Source organism: Symphalangus syndactylus, chromosome 14, assembly GCF_028878055.3.
Source record: "Symphalangus syndactylus isolate Jambi chromosome 14, NHGRI_mSymSyn1-v2.1_pri, whole genome shotgun sequence".
Taxonomy (NCBI): domain Eukaryota; kingdom Metazoa; phylum Chordata; class Mammalia; order Primates; family Hylobatidae; genus Symphalangus; species Symphalangus syndactylus.
Genome location: NC_072436.2, coordinates 63,948,475 through 63,955,578, shown reverse-complemented (window position 1 = coordinate 63,955,578; position 7,104 = coordinate 63,948,475). Strand labels below are relative to the sequence as shown.

Sequence of the window (7,104 nt, the reverse complement as noted above, 5' to 3'; positions counted from 1 at the left end):
TAGAGACGGGGTTTCCCCGTGTTAGCCAGGATGGTCTCGATCTCCTGACCTCATGATTCACCCGCCTTGGTGTCCCAAAGTGCTGGGATTACAGGCGTGAGACACCGTGTCTGGTCTTGGTGTGTGTGTGTGTGTGTGTGTGCAACAAGGCTGTTTATTTCACCTGGGTGCAGGCGGGCTGAGTCTGAAAAAGGGGTCATCAAAGGGTGGTAGGATTATCATTAGTTCTTATAGGGTTGGGATAGGCATACAAAGTACGTTCTTAAGGCGGGGAAGAATATTACAAAGTACCTTTTTAAGGGCGGGGGAGACTATATCTTATTAGTTAGGGTGGGGCAGGAACAAATCACAATGGTGGAATGCCATCAATTAAGGCCATTTTCACTTCTTTTGTGGATCTTCAGTTGCTTCAGGCCATCTGGATGTATACGTGCAGGTCACCGGGGATATGATGACTTAGCTTGGGCTCAGAGGCCTGACATTCCTGTCTTCTTATATTAATAAGAAAAACAAAACGAAATAGTGGTGAAGTGTTGGGGCGGTGAAAATGTTTGGGGGTGGTATGGAGAGATAATGGGCGATGTTTCTCAGGGCTGCTTCCAGCAGGATTAGGGGCAGCATGGGAACCTACAGTGGGAGAGATCAAACTGAAGAAAGATTTTGGGGTAAGGGGTGATATTGTGGGGTTGTTAGAAGGAGCATTTGTCATATAGAATTATTGGTGATGGCCTGGATGCGGTTTTGTATGAATTGAGAAACTAAACGGAAGACACAAGGTCCGAATAAAAGAAGAAGAAAAATAGGTATTAAAGGACTAAGAATTGGGAGTACCCAGGACATCCAATTAGACAGTGTCCAAGGGGGTTCAACGTAATTATTTGCTTGGTTGGCGAGTTTTTGGGCTCTATCCTTGAGTTTTTTTATGTTGTCACATACCAGGCCAGACTGATTTAGGTAAAAACAACACTCTTCACTTAAAAATATACAGAGTCCTCCTTTTTCAGCAGTGAGTAAATCGAGGCCTCGGCGATTTTGGAGGAAAGAGAAATGCAAAGCCAGCAACTGTTTGTTTAAAAAGGATTAGAAATGGCTAGGAGAGAGTGAGTGAGATTGATAGTGTGGTGGAGATAGCTGGGGAGAGGTAGAGGGTGGCATAAGAATGGGAATGAGAATAAGAGTGAGTATAAAAGTAAAGAATAGGACTTCATCAGGGTGAAAGTATTGGAGTGCGTCCTGTCAGCAAAGATCATCTATCCACTCCAAGAGGGAGTCAAGAGTGGTGGACTGGGGATAGATTTTCATGATGGAAAGGAAATGAGAGGTTTTAAGAGGTGGGCTATCGGCTTGTAACCTACATGGAAGAGGTTATGAAATGATGACAGAATAGAATTCTTCCAGGCCTGCAGGCTGGAAGAATTTTTTTTGGGGGGGGGGGCGTCTAAGAACCATCTGCCTTGAGTGGAGAGGGATTGATTAGGTGGAAACTTCACTTGGAGAGTAAACAGGAGTGACCAGTGAGAAAGAGAAAAGCTGGCCATGAGGGACAGAAGTTGGAACGCTAGCTGCTTCTTTAGCTACCTTATCAGCATAAGCGTTGCCCTGTGAGATGACATCTGATGCCTTTTGATGGCCCTTGCAGTGAATGACTCCAGCTTCCTTTGAAAGTAAAGCGACTTTAAGAAGAGTTTTTATTAAGGAGGCATTAATGATGGAGGACTCTTGTGTAGTGAGGAAATTTCTTTCTGCCCATATAACGGCATGGTGGTGCAGGATATGGAAGGCATATTTAGAGTCAGTATAAATATTGACACGTAGCCCTTTGCAAGAGTGAGGGCCTGAGTTAAGGCAATGAGTTTGGCTTGCTGAGAGGTAGTGGAGGGGGGCAGAGCAGTAGCCTCAATGATAGATGTGGAAGATACTATAGCATAGCCTGCCTTTGCTGGTGAGTGGTGATTAGGCCTGGTGGAACTGCCATCAATAAACCAAGTGTGATCAGGGTGAGAAACAGGAAAGAAGGAAATATGGGGAAATGGGGTGAATGTCAGGTGGATCAGAGATATACAGTCATGGGGGTCAGGTCTGATATCCAGAATAATGTAGGAGGTCAGATTGAAGTCTGGGCCAGGAAAAATGGTAATTGTGGGAGACTCAACAAAGACTGAGAATAGCTGAAGGAGCTGGGGGGCAGAAAGTATAAGTGTCAAGTGTGAGGAGGAAAATAGATTTTGAAAGTTATGGGAACTGTAGAGGGTAAGTGGAGTATAGCTTGTGATTTTGAGGGCCTCTAGAAGTATTAAAGCAGCGGCAGCTGCCACATGCAGACATGAGGGTTAGGATGAACAGTAAGGTCAAGTTGTTTGGACAGAAAGGCTACAGGGTGCGGTCCTGGCTCTTGTGTAAGCATTCTGACCGCATAGCCCTGTACTTCAGGGTTGTGTAATGAAAAGGGTTGGGATGAGTTAGGGAGAGCTAGTGTGGGAGCAGCTTTTAGGGCTGTTTTTTAAGGAATGGAAAGGGGAGTGGGGAAAGGATTTAGGGTTTATTGGGTCAGCTAGGTTTATCTAGAACAGAATAATGGATTGTGGAGGGAGGTGTTGAGGATAGGAGAGTATATGGGTTTGGCACCACAGGGTAGATAGGCAAGACAATTTGGTTGATAACGCGCAGATCCTGAACTAACCTGTAAGATTTGTCTGGTTTTTGGACAGGTTAAGTGGGGGAATTGTAAGGAGAGTTTATAGGCTTTAGAAGACCATGCTATAGCAGGCGAGCGATAACAGGCTTTAATCCTTTTAAAGCATGCCATGGGATGGGATATTGGCGTTGATCGGGGTAAGGGTGATTAGGTTTTAATGGGATGGTAAGGGGTGCATGATCGGTCACCAAGGAGGGAGTAGAGATGTCCCATACTTGTGGATTAAGGTGGGGAGATAGAAGGGGAGAATGGGAAGGAGGTTTTAACTGGGGAAAAGGGCAGCAATGAGGTGTGGCTGTAGCCCAGGAATAGTCAGGGAAGCAGATAATTTGGTTAAAGTGTCTTCACCTAATAAGGGAGCTGGGCAGGTGGGGATAACTAAAACAGAGTGCATAAAAGAATGTTGTCCAAGTTGGCACCAGAGTTGGGGAGTTTTAAGAGGTTTAGAAGCCTGGCCATCAATACCCACAACAGTTATGGAGGCAAGGGAAACACGCCCTTGAAAAGAAGGTAATGTGGAGTGGGCAGTCTCCATATTGATTAAGAAGGGGATGGACTTACCCTCCACTGTAAGTCACCCAAAGCATCTGTGATGGTCCTGTAGGCTTCCAAGGCGATCAGGCAGCGTCAGTCTTCAGCCACTAAGCTGAGAAGATCTGGGAAGAAGTCAGTCGGAGAGCCTTGGGCCAGAGTTCCAGGGGTCCTGGGAGTGGCTGCCGGGCAAGTTGGACAGTACGATTTCCAGTGGGGTCCCACATAGATGGGACACAGCTTAGGAGGAATCCTGGGCTGTGGGCATTCCTTGGCCCAGTGGCCAGATTTCCAGCACTTGAAGCAAGATCCTGGGAGAGGCAGTCCTGGAGGAACGCCTGGCCCCTGCGGTTTAGGCATTTGGAAGTTCTCGTGTGCTGGAGATGTGGCTGGGGTTTCTCTCACAGTGGAGGCAAGTAATTGCAACTCTTCTCAATTATTGTACACCTTGAAGGCGAGGTCAATTAAGTCCTATTGTGGGTTGAGGGCCAGAATCTAATTTTTGGAGCTTTTTCTAATGTCGGGAGTGGGTTGGGTAATAAAATGCATATTGAGAATAAGACAGCCTTCTGGCCCCTCTGGGTCTAGGGCGGTAAAGCATCTAAGGGTTGTTGCCAAACGGGCCATGGACTGGGCTGGGTTTTCATATTTGATGAAAAGGAGCCTAAATGCTAACTGATTTGGGAGAGGTCGGATAAAGAAAAGGGAGCACTAACCTTGGCTATGCCTTCAGCTCCAGCCACCTCTCTAAGAGGAAATTGTTGGGCAGGTTGGGGAGGGCTAGTCACAGAACAAAACTGTAAGCCAGATCGAGTGTGAGGAGGGGAGGTAATAGAAGGGTTATAGGGTGAGGGAGCGGAGGCTGAAGAAGAGTTGGGACTGGCGAGGAGCAGCCTGGGGAGGAGAGGATGGGTCAGATGGGTCTGTAGAAAAGGAGGATTCACAGGACTTAGAGCTTGGGGTGGAGACCGAAGGAACAGACAGGAGAGAAAGAAGAAAGATTTGGGATGAGTCGCATTGGGAGCAGAGAATAGGGAGGGACCAATGTGTAAAAGAATGGCTGGACATCAGGCACCTCAGACCATTTGCCCATTTTTTGACAAAAATTATCTAGATCTTATAAAATGGAGAAATCAAAAGTGCCGTTTTCTGGCTATTTAGAACTGTTATCAAGTTGGTATTGGGGTCAAGCAGTACTGCAGAAGAAAATAAGGCATTTAGGTTTTAGGTCAGGTGTGAGTTGAAGAGCTTTTAAGTTCTTGAGAACACAGGCTACGGGAGGAGGAGGGGGAATGGAGGGCGGAAGCTTGCCCATAGTGAAGGAGGTAAGTTTAAAGAGAAAGGTAGAGACACAGAGAAGAGGGGTGGTGAGTAGTCAAAGCAGGCGTCCCCACAATTGACTTGCCACCAAGGGAATGTGGGTGAATGACCAAGGCAGGCGTCCCTGCAGTGATCAGACACCAATGGAGTGTGGGTGAATAATCAGGCAGGCATCCCTGCAGTGATTAAACACCAAGGGAAGACTGTCTTCCTGAGTCCGTGACCGGCACCGGAGTTTTGGGTCCACGGATAAAATGTGTCTCCTTGTCTCTACTAGAGAGGAAAAAGAACTGGAATTGGAAGGACAGGGAGATTAAAGGGTAGCAAGAGAGGAAGATTGAAGGGTAGTGAGAGAGGAAGATGGAAGGGTAGCGAGAGAGGCTGGTGAGGAGTGAAAAGACCGCTTACTCAATTTGAAATGTTCCTTGGGCTGGTGAGATGTTCCTTGGGCTGGTTGGTCTGAGGACCCGAGGTCATAGGTGGATCTCCTCACGGAGTGAGTGCGAGGACAGGGGACTGGTCTCCCGAAGGAGTCCTCCTGTCCTGGGTCTTCGGCACCAAATGTCACGCGCATCTGTGTGAAGAGACCACTAAACAGGCTTTGTGTGAGCAACAAAGCTGTTTATTTCACCTGGGTGCAGGTGGGCTGAATCCGAAAAAGGAGTCAGCCTTTTTTTTTTTTTTTTTTTTTTTTTGACAGAGTCTTGCTCTTGTTACCCAGGCTGGGGTGCAATGGCACGATTTCAGCTCATTGCAGCCTCCGTCTCCTGGGTTTAAACCACTCTCTTGCCTCAGCCTCCTGAGTAGCTGGGATTACAGGCATGTACCACCACACCTGGCTAATTTTATATTTTTAGTAGAGACAAGGTTTCTCCATGTTGGTCAGGCTGGTCTTGAACTCCCGACCTCAGGTGATCCACCTGCCTCAGCCTCCCAAAGTGTTGGGATTACAGGCGTGAGCCACCACGCCCAGCTTCGTGTTTTTTTCTTAAAGGTTAGTTACAATGTAGAATCTGAACCATATCAATGAACTGTTCATACTCTGTTATATTGAAATCTATTGCTGGTTCTTGCACTTTGATCTATTACCTAAACATGATTTTTTTACATCATGCACTGGTCATTTGGAAAATACTGGCTTGGCCAGGTTTGGTGGCTCATGCCTATAATACCGACGCTTTGAGAGGCTGAGGTGGGAGCATCACTTGAGGCTAGGAGTTTGAGACCAGCCTGGGCAACACAGTAAGACCTCCATCTCAAAAAACAATTGGACTGGGCTAGGAATGGTGGCTTATGTCTGTAATCCCAGCACTTTGGAGGGCTGAGGTGGGTGGATCACCCGAGGTCACGAATTAACAACATGGTGAAACCCTATCTCTACTAAAAATACACACACACACACAAATTAGTCGGGTGTGGTGGTGCACACCTGTAATCTCAGCTACTTGGGAGGCTGAGGCAGGAGAATTGCTTGAACCCGGGAGGTGGAAGTTGCAATGAGCCGAGATTGCACCACTGCACTCCAGCCTGGGTGACAGAGAAAGACTGTGTTTTAAAAAACAAACAAGCCAGCCACGGTGGCTCACGCCTGTAATCCCAGCACTTTGGGAGGCCGAAGCAGGTGGATCACGAGGTCAGGAGATCGAGACCAACCTGGCTAACACGGTGAAACCCCGTCTCTACTAAAAATACAAAAAAATTTAGCTGGGCGAGGTGGCGGGCGCCTGTAGTCCCAGCTACTTGGGAGGCTGAGCCAGGAAAATGGCGTGAACCCGGGGAGCGGAGCCTACAGTGAGCTGAGATCGTGCCATTGCACTCCAGCCTGGGCGACAGCGAGACTCTGTCTCAAAAAAAAAAAAAAAAAATTGGACTGGATTATGCAGATCTTCCAAATATTGACACATTTTATTATACAGCATTTTACAAATCACATTTGTTCACCAGTGTGGTGGCTCACAGCTGTAATCCCAACACTTAGGGAGGCCAAGGTGGATCAGTTGAGCCCAGGAGTTGGAGAGCAGCCTGGGCAACATAGTGAGACCTCTTCTCCACAAAATAATCATGGTGGCACACACTTGTAGTCCCAGCTATGAGGGAGGCTGAGGTGAGAGGATCGCTTGAGCACAGGAGTTTGAGGCTGCAGTGAGCCATGATCAGACCACTGCACTCCAGCCTGGGTGACAGAGTGAGACTCTATCTTAAAAATGAAGAAAAGAAAAAAGAAAATGTCTTTTAAAAACCCAATAAATAGCCAGTTGGTCAGTTGTTCTTTCAAGCAAAAATGGTATTCCATGAAAATGGTGGCTAAGTCGGCTGACTATCCAGACAACTGCACAAGTGCTTTTCCTGGGGACAGCCATCATACTTCACTGTGCAGAAATGCTTTATGCAGACTTCCCATTTGTCACGCATATTAAAATACATGTACTTGAGGGTTGATATTTAATGAAATTACCAAGTGTTACTCCTTCACCAAGAACATTCCTATGGGAAACTGTTTTTTTTTTGTTTTCTTTTTTGAGATGGAGTCTTGCTCTGTTGCCCAGGCTGGAGTGCAG

General features: G+C 47.0%; 1 long non-coding RNA gene across 1 annotated transcript; it reads right to left on the bottom strand.

Moving 5' to 3' along the window:
- Window positions 1–210: 210 nt before the first annotated feature.
- Window positions 211–5,213, bottom strand: LOC134732461 (uncharacterized). The gene is made up of 2 exons (XR_010115650.1): window positions 4,955–5,213; window positions 211–3,351 (listed from the first exon to the last, which is right to left on the bottom strand). It is a non-coding gene; the product is annotated as an uncharacterized lncRNA (long non-coding RNA).
- Window positions 5,214–7,104: the final 1,891 nt, after the last annotated feature.